This window comes from Hippopotamus amphibius, chromosome 14 (assembly GCF_030028045.1).
Source record: "Hippopotamus amphibius kiboko isolate mHipAmp2 chromosome 14, mHipAmp2.hap2, whole genome shotgun sequence".
Taxonomy (NCBI): Eukaryota; Metazoa; Chordata; class Mammalia; order Artiodactyla; family Hippopotamidae; genus Hippopotamus; species Hippopotamus amphibius.
In genome coordinates this window covers 21,099,931-21,114,881 of record NC_080199.1, presented here as the reverse complement: position 1 = coordinate 21,114,881, position 14,951 = coordinate 21,099,931, and positions in this window count along the sequence as shown.

Genomic DNA, 14,951 nt, shown 5'->3' with positions numbered 1-14,951 from the left:
GCCTTCATCCTCAAAAGATAAAATAAAACAAAATAAAATAACAGCTCTCCACAAACAAAAATAGCCCTGGGAAGGCTCCAGAGTCTAACTAGGGACCTACTGCAACACAGTGGAGCAAAAGGATGGAGAATAACTATACAGAAAGGATTGGATCTCAGGGGAGATTGATCCAAATAGCCAAAGCAATTTTGAGAAAGAACAAAACTGTAGTCATCATAATTGCTGATTTCAAACTATACTACAAAGCCACAGTAATCCAAACAGTATGGTACTGGTATAAAAATAGACACATATACCAATGACACAGAATAGAGATCCCAGAACTAAACTCACACATATATGGTCAACTAATTTTTTTTTTTTTTGGTCAACTAATTTTGAAAAGGGTGCAAGAACACACAATAGGGAAAAGATAGTCTCTTCAATAAATGGTGCTTGGAAAACTGGGTATCCACAGGCAAAAAAAAAAAAAAAAAAAAAGAATGAAGCCAGATTCCTATCTTACACCACTCTAAAAAATTAACTCGAAATAGGTTAAAGTCCTAGGTAAGACCTGCAACCATGCAACTCCTAGAAAAAAATGTAGGGGAAAACCTCCTTGACATTGTCTTGCAGGGATTTTTTGGGATATGACACCAAGAGCACAAGCAACGAAATAAAAAACCAACAAGTGCAACAACATCAAACTAAAAAGCTTCTTCACAGCAAAAGGAACAACCAACAAAACGAAAAGGCAAAGAATGGAAGAAAATATTTACAAACCATTTATCTGATAAGGGGCTAATATCTAAAATTTATGAGGAACTCATACAACTCAATAGCAAACAAACAAACAAACACACACACACACACACACATACAATAATCTGATTGGAAAATAGGCAGAGGACCTGAACAGACATTTTTCCAAAGAAGATATACAAATGGCCAACAAGTACACAAAAAGATACTCAAGACCATTAATCATCAGGGAAATGGAAATCAAAACCACAGTGAGATAGCACCTCACGCCTGTTAGGATAGCTGTTATCAAAAAGTCAAGAAAACAAATATTGGCAATGATGCAGAGAAAAGTGCAGCATCATTCACAATAACCATGAAATGGAAACAACCTAAGCTTGTTGGCACATGAATGGACAAAGAAAATATAAGATATGTATCATATTTCATCATGTATGTAATGAAACACTATTTAGCCATAAAAAAAGAAAGAAATCCTGCCATTTTTGACAACATGGATGAACCTGGAAGGCATTAGGCTAATTGAAATAAGCCAGACAGAAAACCAGTATTGCTTATATTTGGAATCTAAAAAAAAAAAAATTTTTTTTTAAAGTCAAACTCATAAAAACAGAGAGTAGGAAGGTAGTTGCGAAGTGGAAGGAAGAAAAAATGGATAGATGGTGGTCAAAGAGCACAAACATTCAATTATAAGACGAAAAAGATCTGAGGATCTAATCTACAGAAGGAAACTGATTATAACTGCCAATTATTCAAATATTTATAAATACTGAATCTAGTTGTTTAGAACAAAGCAGATAATTTATTTGAGTTATTTATTGAATTATCTGACTCTTTGGGTTGTATAGAAATAGCTTCAAATTTTAGCTATACAAGGCATATTAAGTTTCAAGACATATTCAAGGAATTGGTTACTAAATAACTTCAACCATTACTAATTTCTTTATGATAATCTAATTAAATTCAGTTAGCATTTTTGTACAAAGTTCACTATGTGTGTGTATAGTGTTAAGGGTCTTTTCATTATATAATTCCGTAAATAAAAAAGAGGTTTTGGTTACTACAAATGTGTGCTATTTGCTTTTATTAACAGATTTCAGATTGATGATAACTGTAAATAAATAATACAAAGTTATGAATCTATTATTTTGCTTATCAATTGTACTGTCAGATGGCTGCCCCTTAAAACATGAATGTTGGGGATGTAGGCTAACTTAGAATTTAAAAGGCTCATCCACATTGATATAGGTTTCAAAAATCTTGCTGCTAACTATCCTTCGGATGTCTGTTGAAAATTAAATGAAAATATTTTAGAATTGCTCATCATTTTTTCACATTCTCCAAGCAAGAACAACATCAAGGCTTTCATCTTTGGGTCAGCACAGTGCATCACTTAGCTAAGTCAACTGAAATCTTCTTATGTAAATTATGGAACAGAAACATTCACTTATTAACTGCATATCAATGAACAGAAGAGGTATTTGTTACAACTGATAAGAGAATCTTGTGTCTCTGGGAGAAAAAGGTTGTGTTTCAATATCTTTATAACTATCAGCCCTGTGTTTGGTTAAGATAAGAGCTGTTATATTAACTATATTCTTCAGAGGCAACAGTAAATAATTTGAAAAAGTGAAATAAATAGTGAAAAGCTGAAGTAGAAGCAAAGTGAAAAAGTGAAATTTTTATTGATTTTTAAAATTCTCTTTTAAAATATCATCTTATTACTAGCTCTCCAAGAGAAATTATAATTAAATAAGTTTTTATGAATTTCCTTAAACTATTAAATATCAATTGATTTATCGATCCATCTTTAAATCAATTATTCAGACAATATGTAAATACATAAGGACATATTATATTAAAAATAACATTTTTAAAGAAATAAAATATAATATTCCCTAAGTACAATGTTACATGCTAATTCTTTTCAAATTTTGAATTATTTAATATAGGAAGCTTCATTTTTGTCTAAACTTTCATATCATTAAAATAATTTTTTAGTTAAAATTTTAAAATAATTTTATGATCCAAATAGATTTTTAACTTTTTATTTGGAAATAATTTCAAACTAACAAAAAATTACAAAAATGAGAACAGAAAAAAAAATCTACATACCCATTCATATATTGTTACAATTTGATCCCTTTTGCTTAATAATTAGATCTGTGTATACATATATGTAAGTGTGTGTGTGTGTTTGTGTGTGTGTTTTCTGAAACATTTGAGGGTAAGTAATATACTTCATGGCACTTTCCCTTAAATGTCTCAGTGTGTATTTGCTACAATGAATAGGAATATTGTCTTACTGAACCACAGTACAATTATTAACTTCAGCAATTAACAGATAAATTACTTTGGTTTAGTCAACCATCATTCTTCCAGTTTTGTCAATTGACACAATAATGTCCTTTATAATATTTCTCCTTTAGTATAGAATCCAAACTAGAGTCAGTTTAGTTATTAAGCTTCATTAGCCTTAGGAAGACTGGGAATGGAAGACTGGGAATGGAACATTTCCTTAGCTTTCTTTGTCTCTCATGACACTGACATTTTTAAAGAATTGGGTCCTCTTTTTTCCAATAGACCATTTCTCATTTTAGATTTGCCTGATATTTCCTCATGGTTAGACTCAGGGTATGCATTATACTGTAAAAGCCTCCCTTATCTAGCATTCATTCATTCATTCATCTAACCATCAACTGATTATCAGGGCGCACTCAGGCATTCTATTGCTTTTTTCACTGGATTAGAATTACTAGATCTAATTATTTTGATGCTCAAAATTTCCCATATTTAGCCAGTAAGGGCTGTTTCAAACAGGATCGTGTGTCCTGTAACACGTGTATTTCTTTTCCTTTTTTTTTTAGTGTTATGTATTTTATTATTTTATTACAATAGCAGAAAATAAATACCTTGAACATATCTTCCATTAAAAAGAACTCCTAGTATTTTTAACCATTTTCAAAACTTTTTCTTCCAGTTTTATTGACATACACCACTGTATAAATTTAAGCATAATTATCTCACTTAAATACATCATGAAATGACTATCACAATAAGTTTAGTGAACATCCATTACCTCATACAGATACAAAATTAAAGAAATAGAAAAAAATTTTTTGTGATGAGAACTCAACAACTTTAACTTATAACATACAGCAGCATTAATTATATTTATCATATTGTACTTTACATCCCTAGTACTAATGTATCTTCTTTTTTTTAATTACTAAGTGAATTTATTTTATTTTATTTTTTTAGTTCTTTATTGGAGTATAATTGCTTTACACTATTGTGCCACTTTCTGCTAAACAACAAAGTGAATCAGCTGCATTTATACATATATCCCCATATCTCCTCCCTTCCAAGCCTCCCTCCCACCCTTCATATCCCACCCCTCTTAAGGCATCACCCATCATTGAGTTGATCTCTCTGTGTTATGCAGCAGCCTCCCACTAGCTATCTGTTTTACATTTGGTAGTGTATATATGTCAATGCTGCTCTCTCACTTCATCCCAGTTTCCCCTTTGCCAACCCCTGCCCCCCCTTATCCCCCTCCCCCCCGGGTGTCCTCAAGTCCATTTTCTACATCTGCATCTTTATTCTTGCCCTGCCACTGGGTTCATCAGTACCATGCAGATAGCTAACAAACACATGAAAAGATGCTCAACATCACTAATCATTAGAGAAATGCAAGTCGAAGCCACAATGAGGTATCACCTCACACCAGTCAGAATGGCCATCATCAAAAAATCTAAAAACAATAAATGTTGGAGAGGGTGCAGAGAAAAGGAAACCCTCCTACACTGTTGGTGGGAATGTAAATTGGTACAGCCACTATGGAGGTTCCTTAAAAAACTAAAATTAGAACTACCATATGATCCAGCAGTCCCACTACTGGGCATATACCTTGAGAAAACCATAATCCAAAAAGATACATGTACCACAATGTTCACTGTAGCACTATTTACAATAGCCAGGACATGGAAGCAACCTAAATGCCCATCAACAGATGAATGGATAAAGAAGATGTGGCACATCTACACAATAGATTATTACTCAGCCATAAAAAGGAATGAAATTAAGTTATTTGCAGTGAGTTGGATGGACCTAGAGTCTGTCATACAGAGTGAAGTAAGCCAGAAAGAGAAAAACAAATACCATATGGTAACGTACATATATGGAATCTAACGTATCTTCTAACTGGAAGTTTGTGCCTTTTGACTGCCTTCCTCCAATTACCCACCCCCCACCCTCCACCCCCACCCCCAGGCTCTGGTAACTACAAATCTGATCTGTTTTTCTATGAGTTTGTAATATGAAAGATAATTGACCTACAGCACCATGTTAGTTTCTGCTATAAAACATAGTGTTTTGATATTTCTATACATTTCAAAATGATCATAAGGATAAGTCTAGTTATAATATGTCACCACCCAAAGATATTACACAATTACTGACTCTATTCCCTTGGCTGTATATTTCACATCCATGAGTCATTTATTTTGCAGCTGGAAGTTTGTACCTCTTAATCTCCCTCACCTTTTACCTATTTCTTTGCTTCCTGCTGTAACACATGTATTTTTTTTTCCTTCCTTCCTTCCTTTTCTTTCTTTTGTTGTTGTTGTTGTTGTTTTGTTCTTTCTTCCCTTACAGCATAAAGACAGCATAAAGATTTTTTATTACAGGTTCATCTTATACTTACGTTGTTTCCTTCTAGGAATCAGCCATTTTTCTAAGGAGCCCTTCATTATGGCATGGAAAGGTCTTAGAGATCAATACCTGGGTTCCGGGTGTGGTCTCCAAATGAATTTTGATAAGGGTTAAGAACCGGTTAAATCTTGTCAAACAGTTGAATTAGTTTTTTGACTAAAGTAGATCTGGCTTATGTATAGGCAATGCCTAGTTCTATTTTACTATATATTGAAACTTCATACATATAATAAAAATAGCATGGTGATTTTCTGACCCCCTGAAAAAAACTTTTAAAGATATTTATGCAGATTTGTGGTTACCAGAAGCGGAGGTGGGGGGAGAGTGAATTGGATGAAGGCAGTCACTTTCAGTTAAAAGATAAATAAGTGCTAAGTATGTAGTATACAACATGACAAATATAATTAACACTGCTGTATGTTACATATGAAAGTTAAGAGAGTAAATCCTAAGAGCTCTCATCACAGTTTTTTTTATTGCTTTAATTTTGTTTCTACATGAGATGATGTTCACTGAACTTATTGTAATAATCGTTTTATAATATATTTAAGTCAAATAATTATGCTGTACACCTTAAACTTACACAGCACTGTATGTCAATTATATCTCAATAAAAATAAAACTGGAAGAAAAAAAGATAAAGGTATTTACACTGACACCATGATGGCACTATTTAGTGCTACATAGAGACCATCAGACTTTTCAAGATTTCTCTTTACATGGTTCAGATCAATCCAAAAGGAAAATGCATTCTTTGACAGAATGGGAAATTCCTGTAACTCTTCTAATGAAGGAATAAATTATTTCATATTTTCATGCCCTAAATTTCCCCCAAGGGCCCAGCCCACCTCAAAAAGAAATTGAAACTCCACATTTACATATCTACACCATATGAATTTCACTTTAATATGTCTCATCCAGACATGAAATTAATTATAAAGATTTGTTGCATCCTCTCCAAGGTGAGCTATTTAGTGGTGAGGCTTCATTACAAGTTGTTTCATTTTCTTGAGAACACCTCTTTTTCTTGACCAGAGTGTTCCCCACTTTTGTCAAGACTAGAGTAGAGAGGAAGCTCCTGAGTGAAGAGGGCAGCATGTCACCAGGGCTATTACACTGCAGAACTCAGAGAAAGGTTTGCTAACTGGTTGAAAGATCCGTGATCCAACATCAAACATAGAGAGCATTATTATGAATCTTCAGTGTGTAGGTGTACATTTCAGCTAAAACCTAAAGACCACACTGGAATTTCAGTGGAGGAGTTGGGGAAACTAAAGAAAATTTTGTAGGGTAAATTAAAAGTTACATCAGCTTAATGCTTTATTACTTCATGGGTTTCCAGAATTTTGACTGGTAAAGTTTTTGGTTTACCCAATTATTCATCCTTATCTCAGAATCCTTTCTGCTCACAAAGAACAGGCAGTGATGTGAAGCACAAAACTTATCATACCCACAACCACTTAGGAAATGCATGTAATAAAGAACTGGAGATTAGTGTAGATCACAATGAGATTTTAAATTTTTTTAAATCCTAGTTAACAGTGCAGTTTTGTTTTGTTTTTTAGTAATTAGATAATAACACAACCTGGCATTGTAAAGTATTTTTGCTTTTCATAGTGGAATTAGTATGGTCTTGCTAGACATGCCATTTCAAATTTAGGTCACAAATATCTCTCTCTTAGATTTTAGAAAACACTATGTAGCTTGACTCTGAGTTTTTTATTTTGAGCAGCATGCTATCTTTTCAACTTGTTTAAAAAGAGAATTGAGTCAGGAACCAAGGTAGCAGAATTAGGACAAAGGAATAGAAGTTAAAGAAAAGTCAGTGGAGACTATTATAAGGGAAAAGTTTTCATAATCAGCATTATTGTTTTATGGAAGTAATGAGGAATTTTCTCCTTTCTCTTCAGAAAGTAGATACACAGAAGCAAAGAAGATGAGATACCAGAGATATATTTTTAAAAGGCTAGTTGACTATTTAGGAAGGATAGATGTATACAGAGAACCCAAGCATAGCGTGCATAGTGTAGCTGGATACACCATATGATAACAATAGTGTTAATAGTGACTATGTAATAATAGCTACAATATATTAGCACATATCACATGTACAATGGTATGTAAACATGCTCATAGTCTTATTTAAATGAACTTTTCAGTTTTCATAATGATCTAGTAAAGTAGATACCATTCCCGTATTACAGAGGATGATGCTGAGCCTAAGTGAAGAAAGGCAGTAAGTGAAGGAAGCAAGATTTAAACTTGCTACTCCAAAAGCAATGAAATCTTCCCAATTAATAGTGTAAATTCTAGCTATCTAAGCAATTTACAACTTACATTTCTACAACGAAGATTTTCTCCCAAGTCATATTCTGCGTCAAACTCCAGCTATTCATTTGAAATCAATTCTTTATTGAACATTTGCTCAAGTAAGTGAATGGTGTCTTCCAAATAATAATAATCATATATCTAAGAATTAAATGGTGCTTACAATATATCAAGCACTGTTCCAACATGTACCTTTAGCGAAATTTCACCATCATCCATAGTAAATATTTATTTCAGTATTAAAAATACGTGTACATATATCATGTATGGATATAAATTTAGAAAAGTTTTTACCTCATTAAGTCCATTTGACTAATTAAATAACCTTGGGAAAAATAGGAAATAATATCATCAAAACAAATTTATTAGAGTCCCTACATGATACACTATTCCCTGCTTATGGATGTTTCCCAGAGGGAAATTAAGAAGGTTTTCTGTTGTGATTTCATAAGTATTGGGGGAAATGTCTGGCTTGCAAACTACTGAACAAAGTATTTCGGTTTAGAACTCTTTGTAATAATACCCTTCCTATTAAAAAACATTGCCTTTCTAATATCATACCCTAACACACATTTTCACATTAAAAATCATAAGTCAATTATAAGCCAAAAATGGGAGACAGAGGCATGAAATAGGATAATATTTCTTATTTGATAGGACATGAATCTGCTGGGGAGAAGAAAGACCATCAGTTCCTTTAGGCTCCTCTTCCTTACCATCACTGAGCTGCACCATGTGTTCCCCTTCGCTGGATTGTAGAACAAGCTCCTTAGAACACTCAGTCATTCACACAGCCATTGACTCCTTTATTCAATACCTACTACGAGACGCTTCAGGGAGTCAGTCACAAAATAAAAAAAAGTTCCTGTCCTCTCAGAACTAAGGTTCCAGTGCAATCATAAAGACAATAATACGTAAAAATATGGACTTGAAGGCCAAGTTTTTAAAAAGAGCATTAAGAAAAATAAATCAGGATAATTATTTCCCTCATAATTTTAGTGTAAAAATGAATTGCAACAGGAAAGACAACAGTAAAGCCATACCATTATTCTCCTGTGGAGTGAAGGTAGTATGCGATTATATAGTTCTGGGTCCTTCTCTGTAGTGTAATTCTAAATTATCATTTGCTGAGAGAAAGGAAACATTATGTATGTTTTATGGTTCCATTTCAATTGCAGGAGATCTGTGATAACACTTTTGAGAAAATTCTTATTAATCAAGTCTTTTGTAAGAAGAAGAATTAACCCATTCAGCCTCTGTTTCCTATAAACTCCTGGCTTCCTGGGATCCCCCCTCTATACTCAGAGACAGCTTGCCAGGAGAACTTAACTGTATGTCAATGAATATAAACATATACCTTTTCTTAAGTGAGTGGCAGTAAGCGGCAAGTATATTTTAATTGTCATACAATATTAACTTCAGAGAGGGAAAATGTCACTGCAGATAGGCCTTGTTCTGTTCCTTTTGGGTGTTGCTAACAGACGTTTTGTTCATTGTAGAACTGCCCAGAAGCTTTTCTTTTATGAGGCTTCACCCACCTATTTTAGATTTGTCTCACAATTAGTCTATTTGCCAATACATTCACGTGACTCCTGTGAATAATCTTATGCCACACTTAATCCCAGATTTGAGATTTATAAGTGTTCCAGGGCCCTGAAAAGCAGCCAGAGCCCTCAGCCAAGGTTCTCACACAGGAAGAATACCAAGGCCAGTATGAAAGTTGGATAGTGGGAGTTTTCATGAAGAAGGATCTTTTGTTCTCCTCCCAGGAACTAAACAAAACGTGTCACTAGGCCAGCTCCTGCAGCCAAAGTTAAGGAGTCAAGCCGAGGCCACTTAAATGAGAAATAGGCAAGTTTCTAAAAGAGAAAAAAGAAAAATAACTGTCTCTCTTACTTTTACTCTCGGATCATGATCATGTTCACGCTACTTGTGTTTTCTATAATAATTTCATTTTTTCTCATTTTGTAGAAACGTGGTGATAGCACCCTACTTCAAACGTATTAATTATCCAGCCCACATATTTCCTGACTTATACACGTAATTCAGTTAATTTGATGCCTACCTCTAGATTACACCCCAGCCCAAGATTCTGAGGCTCTAGTAGATACCTGTGACAGTGGATATTAATTTGGCCCCAGCCACACTTTCTGAGTCTACTATTATATGGGTATTAGTCCAGGGCCAATGTGGCACCCTAGGTCTGAGAGACCAGGACCTGCCTTCCTCTGTTTCCGAGTTCTTGTTCTGCCTCATACTCAGTGTCCCCTAGAACGAAAGCCCTTCCAGGCTCCTAGCAATTCCTGTCCCAGCATCTGGAACATTTTCCCTAAATTTCTTACCAGTGTCTGTCTGGATCATTGCTGCCCATAGAATAATGATATATTCAGGTAGGCATGCAGAGGACTCAGACAAATCTGGAGAATTTATGATTATAACACTGTATTTCTAAAATCAGCCCCATCACCAAAGTTTGCTTTCTGGAAACTTGTTACTTTTGACTTAAGATAGTACATTTTTAAATCAAAACATCTCGTGAATTTTTTACTTTAATAATCAAATTCCTCATGAAATATTTTTTCTTTAAAGTTGGAGTACTTGTTCTTTAAAGGATGTAATCAGAAAGGAAGATTGCAATAATATTCTTAAAAGGATGCAAAGTTTCAATTTTGTTTATATTTGTTGGAATAATACTTTCAGTAGCTCAAGTTAAAATCAATGGAGAAGTAGTTCTACTCAAAATAGAAGGAGAACCAAACAATTTGAAATCTCAGCATCTGAAGGACAGTGAGATAGAAACATTGCCCTGTAAAGGATATTAAGAAATATTCAAGTATCTCTAAGAAATATTCCTATTTCTAGGAAATACTGCAACTAATAAAAGGGAAAGTATGTTCTATTGTTTGAAATGATGAAGAGCCAAGATTTTTCATAACTGAAAATATAAAGACATTTCACCAGGTCTAGAAGCTGGTACATTATCTACCTATGTTCTAGTACTTCATTGCAAGGTTTTTATTATATTAGCAGCAGCAGGCAGAAGAGTCTCACAAGTAGAAAAGAAAAAGAATAAATGAAGAATGAATATTGCTGAATAGTACTATAAAAGCAGGGGAAATTACAGCAGTATTCATGTTGATACCACAATATTAAAATATCTGTCTATAATCAAATTTTAAAAGCTTAAGAATCAGCCATGTGTTTTAACTATTTATACCCTAAAAATACTCATAAGTTATTTGCGTCTCTGTTGTTCAAATAATAATAAAGACATTTGACAATTCTTGATACTGAGACATGAGAGAATTTTTTCCTATGGATACTTGTTAAGAGGATGTAATAATGTAAGAATATTCTTATAATAAATACAATAATAACAAATACAGTAATATTTATTTTAACATCTTTTAGCATCCCTCAATGTACTGCAACATTTATTCAATAAACAGAAAAAATGTTCCATAAAAGAGACACTGTGGCGATTGATGGGTTTGTAAAACAATATAGTTGGGGTATACATTTCTGTTGATCTTGTTTAATCTATAGACACATTTTAAAGCAGATTTAGATTCTTTTGGAAATCAGATTGATGAGAATGGGGTGAGCGGAAGGGAGTGAATAGAAAACATTTCCAAACAGAGATGCACACAAGCACAATCTTTTGCATGCAAGTACAGTATTTTAATTTTAATAAATTTAAATTTAATTTTAATAAATTCCGTGATGCACAACCATGGACCTCGTGGACTATTGCTTTTCAGATTGCAGATCGCCACCCATCAGAAGTTGATGAATTAATTCAATGGGCTGGAAGTGGCAGTTTAAAAAAAAAAAGGATTATGGTAAAGTCCTGGCAGTGGTGGTGTAGTTTTGGAATCTCCCTTAATTCATCCATAATTCAGACAGGCAAATAAGAAGAGCAAAATCAAAAACCTCTGGACAACACTTAGAACCTCACAAATCTCACTATGTGGGCACACAGGAACAACCATAAAGACCTACAAGACCCAGAGAGAATTAGCATCTGAGTGACAGGAAGCGGAGGGAAGGGCTTTGTTAAGCTGAAACAAATAGACTGCCAGAGATTTCTCCTGCAAAGATGGGTTTATCTGGGATCAACAAAGAATTACAGCTGAGGGCCTGCACCATGGCCAACCACGTGCAAGTCTCCCCCAGCACAAGGGAAGGAACGTTTTTACAGAGAGGAAAAGGAAGTTGGGAGGCCTGCAGTAAACAAAGAGTCCATGGCTTTTCATTGGCTGAGTCCTTGCCAGGAAAGAAAAGGAGTCTTTATTCTTCCTGTTGGGCTCTGCTATTGTCCCAGGGTGTGAGAGCTCCCCCTTCTGATCTCCCAACTCTCTTTAACTGAGGTTTCTGTTTATCAATTTTTTACAGATTGATGGCCCTGCAAACAAACATAAAATTGCCATAGCGTGCTCGCTGGAAATTGTGGCAGGCCAATCTGAGAACAGAAGCTGAAACCAGCCGAGGTTTCTGCAAGACCCAATTTATGAATAAGGGCAGAGTGTTCAAATGTGGTGTGGTCTGATGATGCCCAAGCAGCCTGAACCCTACTGGCTGTTAAACTAACATACCCAACCACTTTCCAATTTTAGAAGTGTAATATTACCATCATACAAAGAAAATAGCTTTTCTTTCAACTTAAATTTTGGTAATTATGGCATGGCAGCAATACGAAGGCTATTCAGGCTTAACTGAGAATTACCTAGAATTCTACCACATTCCATCAATTCTAAGAATCATATTTTTTTTCACATTTTAACATCTCTGAATCAGCATGTCTCTTACATTTTACAGTGTGTTACAATTAATTCCAGCACTTTTCCTTTGTTCATACATTAAATAATTAATGTGTCTAACAACCAATGGCATCTTGGATACATGAAGGCACGTAGTATTTTCTTGTTAACAGCACAATGACCCATCATATGCTTTACCAATGACAGAATCATTATTTTCTGTTCAAAGAAATTTGACCAGTAGAATTCAATGCCACCTTGACCCAAAGACAGTAAAAATTATAAACAAATACTATTTAGGATAAAGAAAGAATATCTCCTAGGTATGTAACACTATGCACGAAAATATTTGATCACTTGAATTGTGCTTTTTTATCTCCTTCCCAATATTTTAAGGCTTCAGTAGCAGAGATAGTAACTTTTATAATTATGATTTATTGATTGTTTTATAAATGGTGGTCTTACAGAAATTATGGGCAAAGTAGAAATTTGAATAAAATTGAAAAAAAAATTCACAGTGCTAATATGTACATGTCTGGTGCCAGCTGCCATTATATGAATTTTTTTCTTTGATGCTAATAAACAATAGAAAACATGATGACTTATTTTAATCTAATGAGTATGTTAAATACAAATAATATAAATAGAAATTATAGTTTAGCGTAACTGTTCATATGATCCAGCAATTCCACTCCTGGGCATATATCCAGACAAAACAATAATTCAAAAAGATACATGTACCCCTATGTTCACAGCAGCACTATTCACAATAGCTAAAACATGGAAACAAACTAAATGTCCATCAACAGATGAATGGATAAAGGCATGGTACATATATACAATGGAATATTACTCAGCCATAAAAAAGAACAAAATTATACCATTTGCAGCAACATGGATGCAACTAGAGATTATCATACTAAGTGAAGTAAGTCAGAAAGAGATAGAAAAATACCGTATGATTTTACTTATATGTGGAATCTAAAATACTGCACAAATGAACCTATCTACAAAAGACAATTAGACTCACAGACACAGAGATCAGACTTGTGGTTGCCAAGATGGAGGAGGGGCAGGAGAGGGATAGACTGGGAATTTGGGGGTAGTAAATGCAAACTATTACATTTAGAATGGATAAAAAACAAGGTCCTACCTTATAGCACAGGGAGCTATTGATATATCCAGTCTCTTGTAATGAACCATGGTGGAAAAGAATATGTGTAAAACTGAGTCACTTTGCAGTACTGCAGAGATTGGCACAACATTGTAAATCAACTATACTTCAATAAAAGAATAGAAAATAACAAGGTACTGTTGTGACTGTCATAGATTTTTAAAATAATTACGTGATCCGATCAGAATGGCCATCATCAAAACATCTAGAAACAATAAATGTTGGAGAGGCTGTGGAGAAAAGGGAACTCTCCTGCACTGTTGGTGGGAATGTAAGCTGGTACAGCCACTATGGAAAACAGTTTGGAGGGTCCTTAAAAAACTGAAAATAGAACTACCGTATGACAAAGTAATCCCACTACTGGGCATATACCCAGAGAAAACCATAATCCAAAAAGAAACATGTACCATAATGTTCACTGCAGCACTATTTCCAATAGCCAGAACATGGAAGCAACCTAAATGCCCATCAACAGATGAATGGTTAAAGAAGATGTGGCACATATATACAATGGAATATTACTCAGCCATAAAAAGGAATGAGATGGAGCTATATGTAATGAGGTGGATAGACCTAGAGTCTGTCATACAGAGAGAAGTAAGCCAGAAAGAGAAAAACAAATACTGTATGCTAACTCATATATACAGAATCTAAAAAAAAAAAAAAAAAAAATGGTACTGATGAACCCAATGACAGGGCAAGAATAAGGATGCAGATGCAGAGAATGGACTGGGGTTGTGGGGGGCGGGGGGCGAAGGGGAAGCTGGGACAAAGGGAGAGAGTAGCATAGACATATATACACCACCAACTGTAAAATAGATAGCTGGTGGGAAGTTGCTGTATAACAAAGGGAGATCAACTCGATGATGGGTGATGCCTTAGAAGCTAGGACAGGGAGAGTGGGAGGGAGTTGCAGGAGGGAGGGGATATGGGGATATGTGTATAAATATAGCTGATTGACTTTCGTGTACCTCAAAAGCTGGTACAAGAATGTAAAGCAATTATATTCCAATAAAAAGCTTAAAAAAATAAAATAAAACAAAATAATTGTGATATTTTATCAGCCAATGTATTAGTCTGGCACTAATCAAGAGACAAAAATCACACAATAGTTTAAATAGGGAATGTTTAATATAAAGAATTATCAAGGTATGACAGGAGAGTAGCTATAGAGATGTACAAAGAATACTAAAAGGTACGCTGAGATTGAGGGAATGTACTTAAGGAAGGACGAA